This window comes from Dasypus novemcinctus, chromosome 17 (assembly GCF_030445035.2).
Source record: "Dasypus novemcinctus isolate mDasNov1 chromosome 17, mDasNov1.1.hap2, whole genome shotgun sequence".
NCBI classification, from domain to species: Eukaryota; Metazoa; Chordata; class Mammalia; order Cingulata; family Dasypodidae; genus Dasypus; species Dasypus novemcinctus.
Window position 1 is genome coordinate 34,946,599 of NC_080689.1, and position 22,173 is coordinate 34,968,771.

The following is a 22,173-nucleotide window of genomic DNA, read 5'->3' on the forward strand; positions in this document are numbered from 1 at the left end:
TGTGAGTGAATGAGTGGGCGTGGGAGTCGGGGGGGGAGCGGGTAGGAGGGGGAAAGGGACAGAGCTCATTTCTCCTATAGATCTGAAGGCATTTGAGCATGAAGAGACTTAGAAATTATTTAGTCCAAAGCTTCTCAAACTTTGTCGTACCTCATCATCACTGCCTGTGCCCCATTCCCAAAGTTTCTGATTCAGGAGGTCTGGGATGGGGGGCCGAGAATTTTCATTTCTCATAAACTCCCAGGTGATACCGATGCCACCGATGGGAGGACCACACTCTGAGAACCACTGGTTTTGTCCTTCTGATCTCACAGATGAGGAAGCCAAAGCCCCACAATGTTAATGAAAATACACACCCAAGGGCCCACGATTGGTTATTGGCTACTCAGACTAAAACAGAGACTGATGTCTCCTAACGTGGTGCTTTACCCTCCACTCGCTTGCATTGCCAGGGTGCCAAGGAGGTGCTATTCTAATAACAGAAGCACTCTCTTTGGGGTTGAGATTATTGTCTCCATCTAATTTCCTCTTCCTCTGCCTTCCTTAGTCCAGCACAACTGGCCCTGCTGGCTCAGTACATAAATAACCCTAGCCCATCCCACTCACCCCAGCATGCAGGGGTGGAGAGTCAGGTCATGTTTCCATATCTAGGTGCCACTCATAATGGCCTAGTGTTCATTTTCCTCCCCTTGCATCCTTGCTGGCAAATGAACCAGAGATCCGGGGCCTCTGTCATGACCACTAGGCAAGTAGTTTGGCCTTGAGTTATTTCTAGCTCATCCTACATCCTCTATGTTCACCAGATGCTTTGCCTTGGTGCCTGACATTTCACCTCTTATCCTGCCTAGGACCAAAGTCTTCTGAGGCTGGAGATCCAACTGGAATAAGCATCCACTGGTGGAGGGCTATGCTTCCTGGGCTGGAGAGCTGGCTTATACCCACAGCTGGGAGCTAGGGCCTGCTCCCATGATTCCTGCCCACCCCGAGGTCTTCTGAGCACTGACTACCTCTTGAATTCCCTGGAGAAACGTTTTGCCTGCCAGATATTGGAAACCTCAGGCTTAACCTGGTATGGAATCAAAGCTGAAATTTTCATAGCCTTAGGATGCTTGTCTCTTTGTCACTGCCACTTCCAGGACCAGTTTCTGCATCAGAGCATTTCCCCAGCTCCATCCCCTCTCTGCTGAGACCCATCTAGGGCTGGCAGCATCGAGGCTGGGTCCTAGGCTGTAATCTGCTAATCCTATGTGGTGAACTCCAGAGACATGAGCCATGGCTCATGTGAGGCTGCGAGAAGCAAGGAAGGACCCTTGACACAGAGGAACAACTGCCAGGTGGACGACTCAGGAAAGAACATGATACATACCCTGCTTGCCAAACGAACTTCGAAGGCAAGTCTTTGATGATATGCTTGGGTTATTCTTGGATGCACTGTCACTACACGCTGTTTGAGAGACCCAGCCTGATATGAGAGATGGTAGGTTTCCTTTCATTTGGATCCCATTAACTTGGAATCTGTGCTTTCTTGGTCAGGCGCTTGGGTGAAATGATCTTTTTCTCATCTATGAAGAAAACAGATCAGAAGTAGTCACAGGATGGCAGGAGGAATGTTCAGCCTTTTGTAAGGGAACGATTTAGTACTTTTTGCACATTTACAAAGTGTTTATAACCCTACGGGGAAAATTTGCAATTAAAACATTGGTAGTTTGTGGGGATTTATGGTTTTAAAGAAAAAAAAATTTAAATCCTCAATCCTTTGTTTACTATTTGGCTTGAGGATAGTTCCAAACCTCTTCCTAACCCTCACCCATAGATTGTACCCCTTTGTTTCTCCAAGCAGACTTGGAATGGCAGGGAGATGATATGAAAAGCTAGGTTGCCATTTCTTAAAGTCTCCTCAAAGCATTCTGGAATGCGACAAATCTTTCTCCTCTCCAAATAAGTGTCAATCTTCTGGGCTGGGGTGGATGGTCAGGATATTGCGGTGGGGATAAAGGTGGGGAAAGGTTTTTGCCAAAACTGCTCCCCTTCCTTTATTTGTTCCTGATCCAATAGCTGCTGGAAAGTGTCTCTCACAGCACACCTTGTCCTCTTCCCGAGAAAGCCAAACTTGGAAGCGACTAGCAGGTCTAATTGTGCCTCTGTGGAATCCAAATTCTGGAAGGAGACAAAGAGAGGTCTGGAGGCCTCTGACTGGAGAGAGGCTGGTGGATTAAATCCAAGCCTTGCATGGTCCCAAAAAGCTGTCAGGGTGCTTGGGCAGTGCGGAGCTGATCTGAACGATGTATTCCAGATGGTTTGCCTTCCTTCCTTGGGTTCCGGGCCAGTTGGAACTCTTGGGCCCTCTCCCAAGGTAGCCCCCAGGAGAGCGCAGGGCTGCTGTCCAGAGGGGAGGGGCCAGGCTAAGGATCCCTGTGGCAGGCTCCGAGTTAGAGGGAAGGGCCCCCTTCCTTTGTGTTGAACATCTGGATGTCATTTTTCAGGCTATTAAAAACACTAACTCTACTTGGCTAAATACAGCCAAGTTGTTTAAGCAAAAGCACTTGGGGGACAATTCCAGGCCAAACAGTTGCCCCAAAACAGAACAGAAAAATCGGGGTTATATGATATGGCAACGTCCATAAAAGGGATCCCAAAATGCTCTAATTGGTGTCCAACCCTGCCCGTCCCCCCACCTCCACCGCCGGCCTCCCAGCTTCATCAGCTCCCTTGAAATGACTACCACCAGCTGTAGAGACTCAAGGGCAGTACCAGGTTTTTGCAGTATATTTTACTTTGGGGTTTTTATTTTAGCTTGTGCAAAATGTACAAGGCAGATGTGGAAGATTTTCTTCCATGTTCAAGGCTTTCACACCAGGTTACAGAAAGTAGGCATGAGGCAAAGAGGAAGGTAGGGACAAGGAGAGCCCATGAGAATGAGCAGAACCTAGGAGCCACCAGAAAATTCCTGGTGGATTCCACAGCCTGCGAACCCACTCTGGGCATGAAAAGGAGCACAATTTACCTGTGGTCCTGTTTAGTGACCTGAAGCCAGGCAGCTAACCGTCAGCCTCCTCTCCAATGGGAGGTGGGGGGCGAAGAGCATGCCTCTGCTACCCTCCCCCCCAACCTGTGTTCCATGGTCAGATGGGAGAGAAACAGTCCCTGCTCTGGGGAAGGCCCAGCCAATGAGGCAGCAGATTCTAGAGCTGGGGAAGCGCCTGGCTTACTAGAAAAGAATAATCCCAGAGCAGTGTGTACTGAACAATTCCAAGGAAAGGAGTTCATAGAGAATGAGGGGACACTGTAGAGTGTACAGAGAGGTGGGGTTATTTGAAGGAAGAAAAGTTGCTAAAGGAGACAATCCTTTCCAACCTAATACTCATCCACAGAGGAAGCCCAGGTACAGGTCCATGTGCCTGCCATTCCTATTTCTTTTTTGTTGTTTTTGGACCTGAGGTTTGGTGAAACTATTTTGGACACATCTCCAAATGGTGTGCACCAGTGAATTAAAATCTTATAGATCCAATCAATGCCCCCATATCATCTTGTTGGAGGAGCGAAAGTGTCTTGTATGCACATCCCAACTCTGTAAACTACAAATGATGGTAAAAATGCTTCCTAAAGTTTTCAGCCTAGTCCACATTGGGTGAAAATAATGGCATTCAGTATATAGGTGTCTACTGTAAATATATATCATACAAAAACAATCCTTGAATAATAATCTACCTAAATCTATGTATTGCCAACATGGTGACATGCCCCTCCACGTGTATCCACGCTCCTGCCTGCTCAATCTTACCAGGTCCACAGGAGTTCGGTGAGAGTGTTGTCCCATTATTCAGATACCTAATTTGACCCTGGTCCTGATTGCAAATTGACAACCTGGAGATTCAGACTCTCGAATGTCTTGAAAGGGCTTTTCATCACCTGTTGTATGCCAAGGTGTTATTGCTTAAGGTTGATTTGGCCCATGGTGGCTCTGCTGTAAAATTTGGGTCCTGTTACTAGCTCAGAGGTCGGCTGTGTGCTTGTCTTCTTGGAGGCGTACTGCAGGCTAGCCTTTATCTTCTTTTTCTAGGATAGAACATTGACAGGTTCTCAAATGCCATAAACAATAATTTTCTGAAACTCATCTCCCTTGAGGTAGCTGAAGCCCACATCATGAGCATCAGCCAGTCCTGAAACAATGCTGTTGTAAATGACAGGCACATAGGAAATAACGTTCTTTTTTTCATTTGTTTCTTTTACCTCCAGGTTTAAACAGTGGTGTTTCTTTTACCTCCAGGTTTAAACAGCCCAGGAGATGGTGGAGAATTTCTTGGAATGGACTTTTCTTCACTCAAATTTTAAGAGAAACTTCTCTGCAGGTTGAGGTGAGCATTCTTTTGCTCTGATTTTTTACATGGAGCAATTGCAAAGCCATGGCTTCCCCTCGTCCCATTGCTGGTAGCCAGCCGCACTGTTCTTCTGCACGTTGGTGAAGACTTGCCCACGATGCTTGGACTTTTGCCCCTGTCACTCCTGCCTCGCCATGTTGTGGCCCCAATTGGTGGAATGAGCCAGCGAGTCTCCCAATCAGAGACACCTGAGATTGGCCCCAGATTGACTTATTTAGGGAATAGGAGAAATAGATGCCTATAGTGTGGAGATGGCCTGGCTCTCTGCCCAGCCCCCAATGCCATGACCAATCTGACCTCATACCCTTTCCCGGAACTGCCCATGAGCTCTACCTGAAATGGGGGCACCAGTGTTCGTTTGTGAAGCAGATGCCTGGCAAACTACTGCATGACAATGACGCTCTGCCTCAGGGTTTGGTCTAGATTTTCTAGGACAATTTACTGGACTGGGGGAAATGAGCTCACCTGGTTGCTGACCTGACGGATGTCAGTTACTCTGATCCGGAAGATTGCTCCCCAGAAAACTCCCCAGCTGCTCCTCGCCATGGCTAGGGAACTGTGCCACACAATGGGCCTGTCCACTCGGAGCGTTTCTCATACCCACAGAATATAAACAACAAAAGAAGTGAGGGTCCCTGCCATGGCTGGGGGGGCATCTGGCTTGATTTGAGTCAGCAGAGGAAAACATGTCAAACCAAATCTCATTTGGGAAATATGGGACCGTTCTGAGATTCTGGCCTGGACGAATCCATCCTGGAACTGAAGAACTAAAGAATAGTTGGCTGAAAACAGCAAGACTCATCCAAGAAGCTGTGCTGGAGGCACACTCATCCTGCCCTAGTGGCCAGCTGCCCAAGTAACTGGCTCCAGGTAAGTCCCTGGCCCAAAAAAATAAACAAAGAGTATTTCATCCTACTCTGCCTCAGCAACCTGTGCCTGGGTCACTTGCTGCTGGAGCAAGGGTACCGTGGAGAATTGGAAGGAGCCCAGGGGGCTCCTGCTCTCTAATGATTCTCCCAATGGAGTCTTCCCGATCTCTTCCTCCAGGAGGCCTCCTCCCCTGGCACCTCTCCAGGTGCTGCCTTGGGCCTTTCATCTGTGTCTGAACAGCTGTTTCCAGCAGTCTCTGTCCATGCCACCATCTAACAGGTTTGTTGTATTCTTGGTTGACCCAGGTGGTCACACTCTGGGCTTATCTTTTCCCCTCAGCTTCTCTTTCCTGTAACTGAGAAATTAAATTACCATGCAGTAAGTTCTGTAGGAAGAAGGAGCCCACGTTTGTTGTTATGAAAAAGTATCTAGGCGGCGGACTTGGCCCAGTGGTTAGGACGTCCGTCTACCACATGGGAGGTCCGCGGTTCAAACCCTGGACCTCCTCAAACCGTGTGGAGCTGGCCCATGTGCAGTGCTGATGCGCGCAAGGAGTGCCCTGCCACGCAGGGGTGTCCCCGCGTAGGGGAGCCCCACGCGCAAGGAGTGCGCCCTGTAAGGAGAGCCGCCCAGCGCGAAAGAAAGTGCAGCCTGCCCAGGAATGGCGCCGCCCACACTTCCCTTGCCGACAACAGAAGCGGACAAAGAAACAAGATGCAGCAAAATAGACACAGAGAACAGACAACCGGGGGAGGGGGGTGAAAATAAATAAATAAATAAATCTTTTTTTAAAAAGTATTTAAATTAACTTTAGTCCATAACAACTCATGTTAGCAGAAAAGGCACAGCACTTTTCCTTCTCGAAGAGTTTTCCTTCGGATTGTTCGTTTTGTCCTTGTACCTCTTAGGTACACGTGGGGACTAGTCAAGTGATGGCCATTTGACAGCTGAGAACAATGATGCTGATAACTGTGTCTGAGAGAGCCAAGAGAATTGGTGACAAAACTCATATCTGGTCTCCTGACTTGCATTCTGGGGCTCGTTCCACAGCTCCATACTACCAATCTTCCCTATTCCATTTATTCAGGATAGCAACTAAAGTGAAAAAAAGTGCTTACTACATGCCACAGAAGAAACAGGTTGCTAGACAAATCTCCCACAGTCTGTCCACAGAACAGAAAGCATTGTGCTCTCTGGCCTCTGAAACTTTGCTCGTGCCATGTCACTTGCTTGAACTGCTATCCTCCAAGTCTCTGCTTAATCATCCTCTAAGCCCAAGCCCAGTTACCTTCTCCTCTATATCGCCTTCCTGATCACTTCAGCAGGAAGTAATTTCTCTTGCTTATAATGCAGTTTAAAAAAGAAAAAAGATAACTTTGGCACCATCATACATTGCCTTGGAATATAGATTTTTTTTTTAAGCTACGGAGGGCCAGGGATTGAACTTCGGACCTTGTACGTTGGAAGTTGGCACACAACCACTGAGCCACATCAGCTTTCTTGAGTTGGTTTTTTTTTTCCTGACTTGTTTTGCCTGTTGTTTGTTTCTATTTTTTCAGGGGGCATGGGGAACCGAACCTGGGACCTCCCGTGTGGGAGATGGGTGCTCAACTGCTTGAGCCACATCTTCTCCCAGGCTATAGATTTTTGCAAGAAAATTTTATCTCCTCAGGTACTCTGTGAGCCTGAAGAAGGCAGAGCTTGCGTTTCACAAGTCTTAGTATTCCCCACAGCTCCATATTTACTGAATGAGCAAATAAGACAGGAGGTCAAGTGGCTTCTCCAAAATTTCACAATGGCTTCCCCTCACCGCTGAGGCTTGAATTCAGAACACCAGAATCTGACCCCCATGTTCTTCCACCAAGCCATGCTGAAAGCAGTGCAGTCTTCCCTGAGACAAGCTTCTTTGTGGATCAGAAAGGTAAAACACTATTTTATTGGTTCAATCTAAATAAAGCTCTTCTGAAATAATGGAATAGTTTAGACTATTGGACTTGAAAAACTGAAAGTTCTGCCCCATTGGCTAGCATGAAATGAGTAGTCCACCTCCCAAAGCAGCCACCTCCTTCCATAAATTTGAATTGATTCTCTGAGTAAGACTGTAGCTGTTTGTGGTGATCATTAAGGTGTCCTCATGGACCAAATGAAGAGGAGAATGTGAGAGTGAGCCAGTGCTATCTTCTTTCAATCAGCCTTTCACTAATTCCATAACCATTGACTAGCACACACTAGCTGCCCCCCACACACAAATGATGCAGCTACAGAAATAACACAAGACCCCTACTCTTATGGAGCTCCAGTTTAGTGACCATCTATGGCCATGCAAATCATTTAAGTGAAAAGCTTAAATACATTGGATACTTTTTCTCAGTCTTCCCTTTGTTTTATCTGAAGGACTGAATTAAGTGTGGACCTCCAGTCATCTATCTGTAAAGGGGGATTAAAACATCACTGGAATGTGATAAAATAGAGATAATTATGTTTGCTAGGCACCTCTCAGGAAGCTTCTTGGGGTGGGAGTAAGTGGCTGAGATGCCCAAGGGGCTCTTAGGCAACAGAAGTTCATTTATCTGCCTTGGAGGAGTGGTAGGGGTATGGATAACTGCAAAGGCTTTTGTTCTTTTGAGGAGATGATGCAAGTTTGGGTCAGAGTTAAATTGTTCAAGCCAGTAGGGAAGAGGTTAATCCTATCCTCTTTCCCCCATGCTTGTCAGGCAGTCTTTACATATACATTGTACACATAGAGAATATGGGTTTGAAGCAACACCAAATTAACCTATTAAGGCAGCTGTCTGTCTCAGTCCAGCCTTGTTTATCTGTGTGCAAGGGAAGAGACCAGACCTTGGGCAAGAACCAAAGCCACAGTGGAACCCAGGATTCTTAACCCAACTTTGTTTTTCTTTGTTTTTTTTTTTTTTAATTATATAATAATGATGATGAAAAAATTTATTAAATGCTTACTCTATGTCAGATACTATTCTAGGAACTTTACATTATGGTTAATTTTCCCAACAATAAGGGAAGTGCAATTCTTATTCCAATTTTAACATGATGCCAAAATTTATTTTATTTTATTTTTTAATTTTTGTCTTTATTTATTTTTTTAATATTACATTCAAAAAAATATGAGGTCCCCATATACCCCCCACACCCCTCACCCCACTCCTCCCCCCATAACAACCATCTCCTCCATCATCATGAGACATTCATTGCATTTGATGAATACATCTCTGAGCACAGCTGCACCTCATGGTCATGGTCCACATCATAGCCCACACTCTCCCACATTACACCCAGTGGGCCATGGGAGGACATACAATGTTCGGTAACTGTACCTGCAGCACCACCCAGGACAACTCCAACCCCCGAAAATGCCCGCACATCTCATCTCTTCCTCCCATTCCCTACCCCCAGCAGCCACCATGGCAACTTTCTCCCCACCAATGCCACATTTTCTTCAATTACTAATCAAAATAGTCTACTCTAATCCATACTCTATTCCTGTGGACCTTGGAATGGTTGTGTCCACTCCACATCTATATCAAGAGAGGGCTTAGATTCCACATGGATGCAGGATGCAATCCTCCTGCTTTCAGTTGTAGGCACTCTTGGCTCCCTGGTTTGGTGGTTGACCTTCTTCAACTCCATGTTAGGTGATTGGGGTAAGTCCAATAAACCAGAGTGTAGGAGCTGAAGTCTGTTGAGGCCCAGGGCCTGGCTATCACATGGTCAGTCCAGAGATTCAGGTCCCCTCGGTATATATAAACCCTGGGTATATATTATACTTCCGGTAAAAGTAGCAGGAGAGACTTGTGGACAAAGATCACATCTGAGTCCAGCTCTATCACACAGAAACACAAACTCCAAAGTAGGGACAACTGACATGGCACTGAACTCCATATGCCATGACCATAGAACCTGTGGGTCTCTGTAGCCCTCAGAAGAACCAATACCCAGGGTTGTATCTCCTTTATCTGTCTCTGGGACTCTGCTGAGGTGTGCATAAGGGCAACCCCTCTGATAACCTCCCAGCTCTTTTTGGAGACTCATAGCCATATAAACTCATTTATCCTTTCCATTTCCTCCTTTTATTCAGGTCAAAAAGCATTTTTAACTCCTGGTATTATATGTAGATTGAGATATTCTGCTGGTCCGAGTTGACCCTTTTATTCAAGGTCATTTTCTAGTTACATCATCAGCTGGTACTTGGTAGTAATCCCTCGGCACCAGGAAGGCTCATCCCTGGGAGTCATGTCCCACGCTGGGGGAGAGGCAACGCATTTACATGCTGAGTTTGACTTTGAGACTGGCCACATTTGAGCAACATGGAAGCTCTCAGGAGGTAACTCTTAGGCACCCTGCAGCTCTAGGTCTTGTTCTTATTTCAGGTGCACAGGCTCACAAGCATAGTCATTAGTATCAGGGGCTCATTGTTGGACCTTCATTCTTTTTTGGTCTTTGCCGTTGCACTTGGGGGATTGTTGCTGTTCCTTTAGGGATGGTGATAGAGCTAGGAACTCAGCACTCCCTCAGTTGTTGTTTTTAATTGTATCCACTACGAAAATATCCAGACATTTTTATGTACCCTGGATATATGCCCTGTAGAACTCCCTGCCAACCATGTGTCCCCTGTCAATAACATCCCACACCAGTATTCCTCCCCTGCATTGTTGAACCTCTCTGTGATCCAAAACTTCTTGAAAAGTGAAGCCCTGTGGTCACCCCTCGGGCTGAAGTGTGGTTTGCTGGCCTGGCGGGGGAGCAGCCGCAGCAGGCCAAGCCACTGCCCCCATAATAGGGTGGCTGGTCGGACTCACCGCCACCCCTGAAGGGAGCTTGGCATGGGCGCAGAGTGCCCTCGGGTCTCCCCTTCTCGGCAGCCATGCTTCCGCGGCCGCCCCTCCTCCCGGATGGCGCCACACGATGCCTGTGGGGCAGCACCCTTCTTCTTCTTTCTCCCTGTGCAGGCGCAGGGCGGAAAATTCCAGTCTGCCCTTTTCCCCTCCCCCGACAGCAGCAACAGCCAGGCGTGGGCGGAAAAATCCAGTCTGCCCTTTTCCCTTCCCCCAACAGCAGCAACAGCCAGGCGTGGGCAGGAAACTCAAGTCTGCCCTCCACCCCAGCAACAGCAGCCACCAATCCCTAAACCCTGCCCCTTCCCCCAGCAACAGCGACAGCCAATCCCTAATCACCACCCCTCCCCTGTCCAGTACCGCCCACTGACCTTTCGCCGGCAACCAATCAGAACAGGGCGTGGCTTCGACCAATCAGCCTTCCCCAGCCCCTATAAAACTGTTGCCTCTCCCTCAATAAAGTGGACTTGCGTGTTTACCTTGTCTCCGCGGTAGTTCTTCTGCCGTGCGCCCTCCAGTCCTGAGAGCCCCCAACAAGGGCCTGGCCTCCCTTGTCCCCAGTTCATCGCCTGCTTCTCTGGGCGACCCCTTCGTCGCCTGCTTCTCCGGGCAACCCCTTCGTCGCGGGCTTCGCCGGGCGACCCCGTCAGCCGAACCGCGCAATCCCTGTGAGACCGATCTCTCGTCTGCTGCCGGACCGACCCCTCGTCCCAAGTGGGACCGACCCCTCGTCCCAAGCGGGACCAACCCCTCGTCCAGAGCTGGACCGACCCCTCGTCTGCAGCCAGACCCCACCTCTACCGACCGAGCAAACCGTCGCAAAGCCCAATATATTGCCAGGTTCCATTAATAGTAAAAAGAAATATAGTGATGAGTTTAAAGGTTAGATATAGAATACATATTAATTTGGAAAAATTAAGGTAAAAATAAATTGGGTTAACCCAGCTTTGTATCCTACTCTTTATTGTCTCAAAACAGCCTTTCATTCTATTTGTTTATTAATTAATCACAATTACCTGCATTGCTCAAATGACCTCCTCGTCCAGATTGAATATTAGGATATTACATCAACAACATCAGTTTTCTGTAGATAGAATCTCTCTGGATAACAAAAGTTTTTTAAAAAATGGAAGACCAATAGCCTACCTCCTGCCAGACACTGTGGTTGCACCGGGTGTCACAGTAGGTAGGACCTGGGATGGTTCATTCAGAACACTACTCTGACAGAGAAACCAAGAGATCAGTGCATCATCTTTACAAAATTGTGGACATATCCTAAATGGCTAAAACTCCCTTTAACAACTCATTATGAGTACTTTATCCATACTGTTATCTAAATTCCTACAATATTTATTTGTTCATGTCTCTGACACTTCTTGGTATGACCAATTTATAATTCCAAGAATAAAGTAGAATTTCCTTTTATATGTCTTTTTTTTCTCTCCCCTTCCCCCACCCCGCCCCAGTTGTCTGCTCTCTGTGTCCACTTGCTGTGTGTTCTTCTGTGACTGCTTCTACCCTTATCAGTGGCACTGGAAATCTGTGTTTCTTTTTGTTGCGTCATTTTGTTGTGTCAGCTCTCTGTGTGTGTGGGGCCATTCTTGGGCAGGCTGCACTTTCTTTCACGCTGGGCAGCTCTCCTTATGGGTGCACTCCTTGCGCTTGGGGCTCCCCTACGTGGGGGACACCTCTGTGTGGCATGGCACTCCTTGCACATATGGGCCAGCTCCACACAGGGCAAGGAGGCCCGGGGTTTGAACCATGGACCTCCCATGTGGTAGGTGGACGCCCTAGCCATTGGGCCAAGTCCACTTCCCTTATGTCTTAAAATTACTTCTTTCCAAGCTCAAGGGGTCCTTCTCCCCTTTAGTTTTAGCACCGGGTAATCTGGTGAATCATTCCTGATTACATACTATGTAAACCTTATATTTTCATAAGCTGGAATCATATTCTTATTCAGTCTTTTCTCCAAAGTGCTTTACCCCATGCAGTAAATCACCAGGCCCCAGGTCATTTCCTAATGCCTTTCTGGAACTTTCCTGGTTCTATCATATTTTCACTGATGTGTGTGGTTGCCAGAAAAGTAGGCAATAAGTATGCAAGGCATAGACTATTACTCTGTAAATATTCAGGTTGATGTCTACACAATTCTTTAATAATAAATAGATCAGTATTTCATGCAACCATTTATCATGAACCCACGTTTCTTATCCGGACATTTTCTAAAATGACCTTGGCCACCCAGATCTTCCTTGCTGTATGAATTGTCTTACTGCAAAAACAAAGAGACAGAGCAGCCTCACCGCAGTGCACACCTGTCTAGCACATGGCCTTAAAACTCATCTGCTGCTGTATTCTCTTCCCTGGTTTTGATTTTCTATAGACATTTAAGCATGTGTCTATGTGTTCAAAATAAGCAAACAAGCAAAAGAAAATAAAAACAACATATCCCTCATTTTCTCCTGCAGAACATTACACAAACCCTCTCCTTATGCCCTATTTATCCTCGCTTTTCTTTTCATCTATTTTTATGTCCTCACTAAACTCCAATTTCTCCTCTAACCTGTGGGGTTCTTTGTCATCTTTTTCTCACAGGGTTTATGTTAAAAAACACAACAAAAAAATGCCCTGTTCCTCAGCTAAGGTGTAGCTGGTGCACTGAGGAGTAAATAGGTCTCTTAAGTCAAATAAATCTCAGCAATTAACAGCATATTTTGTGCATGGAATTTTTAAAAAGTAGCTTTGGACATTTCATACTTCACAAGCACCATTTGCAAAACTTGAATTTAGGTAATAATTAACTACTTTAAAACTAGACTCTGCAATGCTGAATATGATTAGCAAGTTGTCTTGTGTATAGGAAATATATAGCAAATATTTGCTGGGGTTTTACTCTGCTAACCATATGAGAAATGTCCCACTATCCTGGAGGTTGCACTTCTTTTTTTTTTTTTTAATTAATTAATTTATTTATTTATTTTATTTACTTCCTCCCCCTCCCCTGGTTGTCTGTTCTCTGTGTCTGTCCGCTGTGTCTTGTCTCCTTGTCCGCTTCTGTTGTCAGCAGCTCGGGAAGTGTGGGTGGCGCCATTCCTGGGCAGGCTGTACTTTTCTTTCACATTGGGCGGCTCTCCTTACAGGCGCACTCCTTGCGCGTGGGGCTCCCTTACATGGGGACACCCCTGCGTGGCAGGGCACTCCTTGCGCGCATCAGCACTGCGCATGGCCAGCTCCACACGGGTCAAGGAGGCCCGGGGTTTGAACCGCGGACCTCCCATGTGGTAGACGGACGCCCTAACCACTGGGCCAAGTCCGCCTCCCGGTTGCACTTCTTAATACAGATGTCTATGGATAATGGTTAGATGTTAGTTAGCTCTGAGTGTTTTTGTTTGTTTGTTTTGTTTTTGTTTTAGGAGGTACCAAGGATTGAACCCAGGACCTCATACATGGGAAGCAGGCTCTGGACTACTGAGCTACATCCACTCCCCAATGATAGCTGTTTTTTTCATTTGTTTGAATTTTTTTGTTTGTTTTTGGGAGGTACCAGTGACTGAACCCAGGACCTCATACATGGGAGGCAGGCGTTCAACCACTTCAGCTACATCCACTCCCCTCTCTAAGTGTTCTTGGTAGATGGATAGAAATCATGTGGTAGACTTTGAAGCTTGAAATGGAAGTATGGGACCTAAGTTGTTCAGTGTTTAAAGTCTGAAGTCTTCTAGGTGTTCTGTGAGATAGTATTTTATAAAAATTCATACAAATATAACAATATTCATTTAAATAAGTTAATGAGTTCTAGAAATTGTTGCCTTCTAACATTTCATTGGTGTATCTTCAAAAAAAAAAAGCAGCATTCACCCAGGAGAAGCTCTCTTAAAGAACAGATGGAAATTGCTGAAATATATGTGCTTCAGAGTTGTTTCTACAGACCTGGTCCACCCTTTAAGTACTTTTGGCCTAGCTTAGACAGTCGTCATTGACCTTGAACTCACTTCCCAGGAAATCTTCTGGGAGGTGTTTCCATTCTGAGTTTCCTAGTTACAGGCTCAAGGCCATTAGGGCTGCACAGAGATGTAGGGTCTTCTTCTGTGTATGATCAGGCCACTGAGTTGATGGCATCAGATTTCCATGAAGTGGGAGTGGACACAAACTTCTCTGGGACAAATGTTGATCAAGTATAAGGAAGAAGTTTGCCCTTTAAAATCTTCAGTTACCCAGTGACTAGAAAATATCCACATATCCTTCTGGAAAGATAACTACATTTTATTTTTCACCTTAAGTTTCTGCATTAGTTGAGTGTACAATACTATGTTGATTGCTAATTTTAAGGGATTTGGATGCACTTTAAATAATATAGACAGGCGGCGGACTTGGCCCAGTGGTTAGGGCGTCCATCTACCACATGGGAGGTCTGCGGTTCAAACCCTGGGCCTCCTTGACCTGTGTGGAGCTGGCCCATGTGCAGTGCTGATGCGTGCAAGGAGTGCCCTGCCACACAGGGGAGTCCCCCGCGTAGGGGAGCCCCATGCGCAAGGAGTGCACCCCATAAGGAGAGCCGCCCAGCGCAAAAGAAAGTGCAGCCTGCCTAAGAATGGCGCCACCCACACTGAGAGCTGACACAACAAAATGACGCAACAAAAAGAAACACAGATTCCCGTGCTGCTGATGACAACAGAAGTGGACAAAGAAGATGCAGCAAATAGACACAGAGAACAGACAACCGGGGTGGCGGCGGGGAGGGAAAGAAAGAAATAGAAATAAATCTTTAAAAATAAATAAATAAATAAATAAATAAATCTTGCCATAGCCTACAGAATTGGGTGTGAAAGAGTATAAACCACAATGTAAACATTAATCCACAAAAAAAATAATAATAATATAGACATAAACTAAATATGAAGTCTGAAAAAGCTGGTTCTTTTGAGACATAAAATTCATGTCAGAAGCTGCCTGTTGTTAATAAGAAGTCTCTTGAAATAGAGGAATATAATCAAAATCAACTGCTTTCCCAACTTGCTTGATTTTTTTTTTTAAAGATTTATTTATTTATTTAATTCCCACCCCTCCCCCGGTTGTCTGTTCTCTGTGTCCATTTGCTGCGTCTTGTTTCTTTGTCCGCTTCTGTTGTTATCAGCCGCACGGGAAGTGTGGGCGGCGCCATTCCTGGGCAGGCTGCTCTTTCTTTCACGCTGGGAGGCTCTCCTTGCGCACTCCTTGCGCACTCCTTGCGCACTCCTTGCGCACTCCTTGCGCACTCCTTGCGCGTGGCCCCGCGTGACGCAGCACTCCTTGCGCTCATCAGCACTGCGCATGGCCAGCTCCACACGGGTCAAGGAGGCCCGGGGTTTGAACCGCGGACCTCCCATGTGGTAGACGGACGCCCTAACCACTGGGCAAAGTCCGTTTCCCCCTATGAACTCTTGAGACTGACCAACAAGTGATTCTTCCAGGACAGGCCCCCGCCCTCAGGAGAAACTATTGGAAGCTGAACCAAAATTGAGCTGGTGTAGGACAACAAAGGAAGAGAAGGTTCGGATAAAAATAGGGAGAAGAACAGAGCCAGGAAATCCCAGAAAGCCAGCTACCTTGTTTTTGAGCACTTCACAAAAACACTATCAGAGGGACTTCTGTGAAGTTACCTTTCTTAACTTCTGAGGCATGCCTTTTAACTATATCATGCCTCCTTCTGAAATTTCAGGAAAATGAATTTTACATAAAAAATGAACACAAAAGGATCAAGGTCAAATCCCATAAAACATTACTAGAAAAAAGAAAAGGAGCAGAGTAACATTCCTACAGACAATGAAATCACTCCAGAAATGCATGTCCTCAAGAAAGATTAAAACTGTAAACTACCATTTCAAAATGAACTGAAAATCATACATGAAAGGATAGGTCAGAATTAGAAAAACTCAGAAATGAAGAGATAGAAATAAAAACTAAATTAGAAGAAACACAAGAGGAAATAAGTACAACAAATAACACCTTAAAATAAATATAAGGTAAGAGGGAGAAAACTCTTTAAGATCAATGTGAGTATGATGATGTTGAGCTGAGTGTCCTTGGAACATCTGCAATGGCTCTTCCATGATGTTGTATTATAAATGAACTGAAATGGGAAGCAGAAGTGGCTCAACTCTTTGGGTGCCCACCTACCACATGGGAGGTCCCAGGTTTGTGTCCCGTGCCTCCTCGAGAAGGTAAGCAAACAATGAGCGGACAGACAGGAGAGTCATCTGGTGAGACGGAGATGAATAAAGAAAAATAAAGTAAATAAAATAAATCTTGAAAAAAAAAGAGACCAGAACCTCAGATATTCTAATTACCTGTATTCCAATGCAATAATGCTGACCTATAACTGTACTGCATGGAAATTGTTCAAAATTAAAATATTCTGAACAAAACAAAGATTAATATGAAATGAGGGAAACATTTTTTTAAGAAGTTCAAGAGAAAGTGACAGGGAACAGATGTGACTCAAGCAGTTGAGCACCTGCTTCTCACATGGGAGATCCCAGGTTCAGTTGTCAGAACCTCCTAAACAAACAAACAAACAAACAGAAACAACAAGGAAAACAAATGAAAAAACCAACTCAGGGGAGCCAATGTGGCTAGTGGTTGAATGTTAGCTGGCCCCAGTTTCAATCCCCTGCTCCCCAGTACTGAGACAGAGAGAGAATCCTCAAAGCCAGGGAACAGAACATATATATATACATATTTTTAAGATTTATTTTATTTATTTCTCCCCACCTCCTTGTTGTTTGTACTTGCTGTGTCTGTTTTCCTTGTTTCTTTAGGAGGCACCAGGACCTGAACCCAGGACCTCTGATGTTGGGGAGAGGTGCCTAATCGCTTGAGCCACCTCTGTTCCCTGCTTTGTTGTGGCTCTCATTATGTTTTTCTTCTTGTGTCTCTCCTTTTTTTCAAATTATTTATTTATTTATGCCCCTGTCCCCACGATGTTTGCACTCACTGTCTGCTTTCTGTGTCCATTTGCTGTGTGTTCTTCTGGGGCACTGGGAACCGATCTTGGGACCTTCTGGAGTGGGAAAGAGGCACTTAATCACTTGTGCCACCTCAGCTACCTGGTCTGCTGCATCTCTTATTGTCTGTCTGTGTCTCTTTTTGTTGCATCATCTTGCTGTGACAGCTCTCTGTGTGGGCCAGCACTCCGTGTGGGCCAGCTTGCCACGCGGGCAAGAGTTCCATGTGGGCCAGTTCTCCACTTAGGCCAGCTCGCCACATGGACCAGCTTACCCTGCAGGCCAGCTTGCCTTCACTGGGAGGCCCCGGGGTTTGAACCCTGGACCTTCTATATGGTAGACAGGAGCCCAATCACTTGAGCCACATCACTTCCCTTCTTTTATCTCTTGTTGCATCAGCTTGCGGTGCCTGCCCATCGTGTCAGCTCACTGTTTTCTTTAGGAGGCACTGGGAACCTACCCAGGGACCTCCCATGAGGTAGGTGGGAACTCAATCACTTGAGCCACATCTGCTTCCCTGGAACGTATATTTTTAAAAAGAAATATTCAACAATTTTTCCTGAAATTAAAATAAAAAACATTTGAAACTACATATAGAAAGTGCAAACCATGCACCTGAGAATATTATTCTAGAATAATGAACCAAGATATATTATAATAAAATTACTCAATTTTAAAGGAAAGAAAAGGTCTTTAGGCATCTAGACAAAAAAGACAGTGACATATAAGGGACAGAAAATTAGGTTTGCATCAGAGTTTCAACAGTATCACAGAAAATGGAGTAACATATTAAAGATTCCTAAGAAAACAAAGGTAGACTGAAGATTTTATATCCAAAAAAACCTGGCTTTTAGGTACAAAGGACACAAACTTCTCAGCATATAAAACCTCAAGGAATATTGTTCTGGCGAACCATTCCTATGTGTTTGCTAGAAAACAAACCTCAAATTGACAAGAGACACATCAATTTGAGAATTTTTGGTGAGCATTAAATATGTAATTGCTTGTAGAACTATGATTAAGGGAGTGAGTGTTCCTGAAATGGCTATTTACTCTTATAATGTACATAGAGTAAAGTTCTTTTTGAAAAAGAGAATGAATTAGGAGATCAAATGAAAAACAAATGTAACTCTTAGTAATTATATCAGTGGTGGTAATTATTCTGAACCTGTTGTGTTTGTGCAAACTGATAGTACTACATTTAAATAGGAAGTATCAAAATGAACTCAAGAGGTACTCTTAACTCTAAAAATATATAGAAATATATTGCCTAACTCTGTCCACTGAAAGGTCCTAGAAAAAATGACCAACATACTAGTAAAGAACTTTCCTAGTGCCCAAATTGTGGTTGGGAAACCATAACCATTTCCCATTAAAAGAAACTGGGGCTTCTTAGAGAAATGGCAGATTCCAGGTGTGGGAAAGGAAATGTACAAGATGAGCCTAGAATATCCTGTCATATCAGATAGCAAGGAAGCTACTGAAGACTACTAATGTCATGTCAAAAGAAGTCAAATGCCAGTGGAAAAACCTCTCACGGTCCCAAGATGGGACAAATTGAGCTGCAATAAAGATACCGATTGCAATAGCTTGAAACCACTATAAATGCTGAATACATGTAGGAATTCATGAATGCTTGCATTCATGATAACAAAATGAAAAGTAATTGGTCATCTTCAGAAGATGACAGGAAATAAATCCATCATCTTGAAAACTGGTAAATAAAGAAAGAATCAGGTTTTTCTTCTGTGTGTGTGTGTGTGTGTGTGTGGTTTTTTTTTTTTTTTTGCCTATCCTGTCTTAATTGTACCACTTATTAAACAAGAGAAGTATCTTTTTATAGGAATGTTCAACTAATGCATTAAAAAGAAGTAGCAGAATTGGACTATTCTGCAACCCACAATAAATTAACGGAGCCAGGCATTGAGCATCGGCATCTGCTAAAATTACAAAGACAGACAACCAAATATTATGTGCTTCCTGATGGGCCACCCATAGTCTTGCCAAAGGGACCAAACCTAAATCTCATCAAGCTTCCAAATCCAGATGCCAGTTTTCAGGAAATACAGAGGACAGAGGAACATGAAACATGCCATCAGCAACATGCAGACTGCAGGAAGCTCTATAGGGCAAATACCCTGTGTTCTTCAACAGATAAGTTACATGGGGAAAAAAAGTTTGAAGGGACTGGTTCATGACTTCACCAAAAAAGCCACGCTGACCAGAAGGCCAAACACCAAAAGGCCTAATTATCTGGAGTATATGCGAAACAGAGAAAGGCAGGAGATGAGGGACATGATTGAGGATCCAGAAGATTTTCATTACTTTTAAAATTCGTGGGCAAGCACAACCATTTCCAGCAGGAACGTTTTAATGAAAGGGGTAATCTGCTACCCCAGCTTTTGAAAGAGATTTCAAAGACAAAGTACTCTATTGTGATTATGTTCAGCGGGAGGCTGTTGTGATTACTACATGGTAGGCACATGGAGGCTTCTGGTTCTGTTACCTTACGAGAAAATGGAATCAGCCCTTCCTTTACTGAAAACTCTTGAGTTTACAATCACGGGTAACAGTTAAAAGGTGCAATTCATTGAGCTTTACATTTGTTTTGTCTGGTTTTGTGTTTTATTTTATAATTTAAAAGTTTGGGTTTTTTCGAAGATTTATTTTATATTTATTTCTCTCCCCTTCCCCCCTCCCCCCACTCTGCCCAGTTGTCTGTTTTCTGTGTCCACTCACTGTGTGGTCTTATGTGTCTATTTGTATTCTTGTCAGCAGCACTGGGAATCTGTCTCTTTTTGTTGCATCATCTTGCTGCATCAGCTCTCCGTGTGTGAGGCCCCACTCCTGGGCAGGCTGCACTTTTTTCGCGCAGGGTGGCTCTCCTTACGGGACGCACTCCTTGCGTGTGGGACTCTCCTACACGGGGGACACCCCTGTATGGCTCGGCACTCCTTGCGTGCATCAGCACTGCACATGGTCCAGCTTCACCACACAAGTCAGGAGGCCCTTGGACCTCCCATGTGGTTGGCGGATGTTCTATCCATTGAGCCAAATCTGCTTTCCCTAAAAAGTTTTTTAAAGTTAAAAACGTACATTTCCTTTGGCCTTACCATTCCACCTCTAGGAATTTCTCTGTAAGATAAACTCACCCAAATATGCAAAAATATGTGTGTTGGCATGTCCATTACAGCATTGCAATAGCTAAAAAAAAAAAAAAAAAAAAAAGTTGGGGGGTGGGAAACAAACTTTTAGGTAGGGGCTCATTAAATAAATCATGGTATATCCAAACCATGGAATATTATGCATCTAAGAAAAAAATTAAGATAGGTCTTTATGGGTTCTTAGACATATCATTAAGTGGAAAAAAAGCAAGGGATTGAAAAATATTACTATAATCTCATTATGTGTAAAAAAGATTAAAAAAAAGCATGTATTTGTATTGAAAATATTTGGAAGGATACATAAGAAACTGGAAGGATACATAAGAAACTGTTAAAGTCATTACCTTTGAAATTAGGGTGAACTGGGTCAAAGGATAAGAATACATTTTACATACTTGTACTTCCTTTAAAAGTATGTGCACACCTATCAGAATGGCCATTATTAAAAAGACAGAGAACTATAAGTATTGCAGAGGATGTGGAGAGATAGGAATACTTATTCACTGTTGGTGGGAAGGCAGAATGGTACAGCCACTGTAGAGGACTGTTTAGCAGTTCCTAAAAAAGTTGAATACAGACTTTCCCCGTGACCCTGCAATACCACTACTGGGTATACACCCTGAAGAACTGAGAGCAGTGACATGAACAGATATCTGCACACCGATGTTCATGGCCTCATTATTCTCAATTGCCAAAAGCTGGAAACAACTGAGGTGTCCATCAAGAGATGAATGGATAAACAAACTGTGGTGTATTCACATGATGGAATATTATGCAGCTGTAAGAAGAAATGATGTCGTAAAGCATATGACAACATGGATGAACCTCAAGGACATTATGTTGAGCAAAGCAAGCTAGACATAAAAGGACAAATACTCTATGATTGCGTTACTATGAACCAAATACAATGTGTTACATATTGTATGATTCAGAAAATCTTTTGTATGTATCCAGTACATCTAATTGAGAAAAGTATGTTTTTATTTTTTTAAAGTACGTGCATTTTTGTACAGTTTTTAGTAATATTTTAAAACCTAGCTTATTATTATTTTTTAAATTTGTGGTTCGCTTAAGTCATCTCAAACAACGGGTGATAGGTCACAGAAAAAAGACTTGTTAAACAAGGCTTCTTTGCCCTTTAATGCAAACATGGAGTGAGCCCTTCCTTTATTAGAAACTCTTGAATTGTACAAAGTTGATAACAGAATGGGACAGCTTTTGGAAACCCCAAGTGCCAAAACTCTCTTCTTTCTACTCTTGTATACAAATGCAATATTTCTGGTGTTTCGTTTCTATAGGAGTATAGTCAAGTACCTGGCACATGATATCATAATAGATGCACAGTAAATAGAGTTGAATCCATTCATTTAACAACTATTGGTCTAGTACCCATAATACATGAAGCCTTGTGATAGACACTGAAGATATAACAGAGAACAGGACAACTAAAGTCCCTCCTCTCCTAGAGTTTACATTCCAATGAAATGCATGAATGAATATTCCCTCCATTGATAGTAGTTTGCCTCCTGACTAATGTGATCTGGACTACTCTGTGGCATACGACTCCTATAAGTAAGTAAAGCCATTTGTTGATGAATACGAGAGACATAGAACATATAGACTTTTTGGAGCATTTTTCTCCAAAGAAAGCACTTGTCTTGAAGGCAGGAGTTTGTTATTTCTGTACAATCAAGGGAAAGATAAAACAAGTCGATGTGGTAGGCAGCTTTGAAGATGGCGCCTGATGATCCTAGCATTCACACCCTCCTAAAACCCCCTCCGCTTGAGTGTAAGCTGGACCCGGTGAGTTGATTCTAATAAATAAAATACTGAAAAAGTGATGGACGTCAATTCTAACTGGGCTGCATAAGCCTGTGACTTCCGCCTTCCTCACCCACTCTCTTGGCGCGCTCTCATTTGCTCA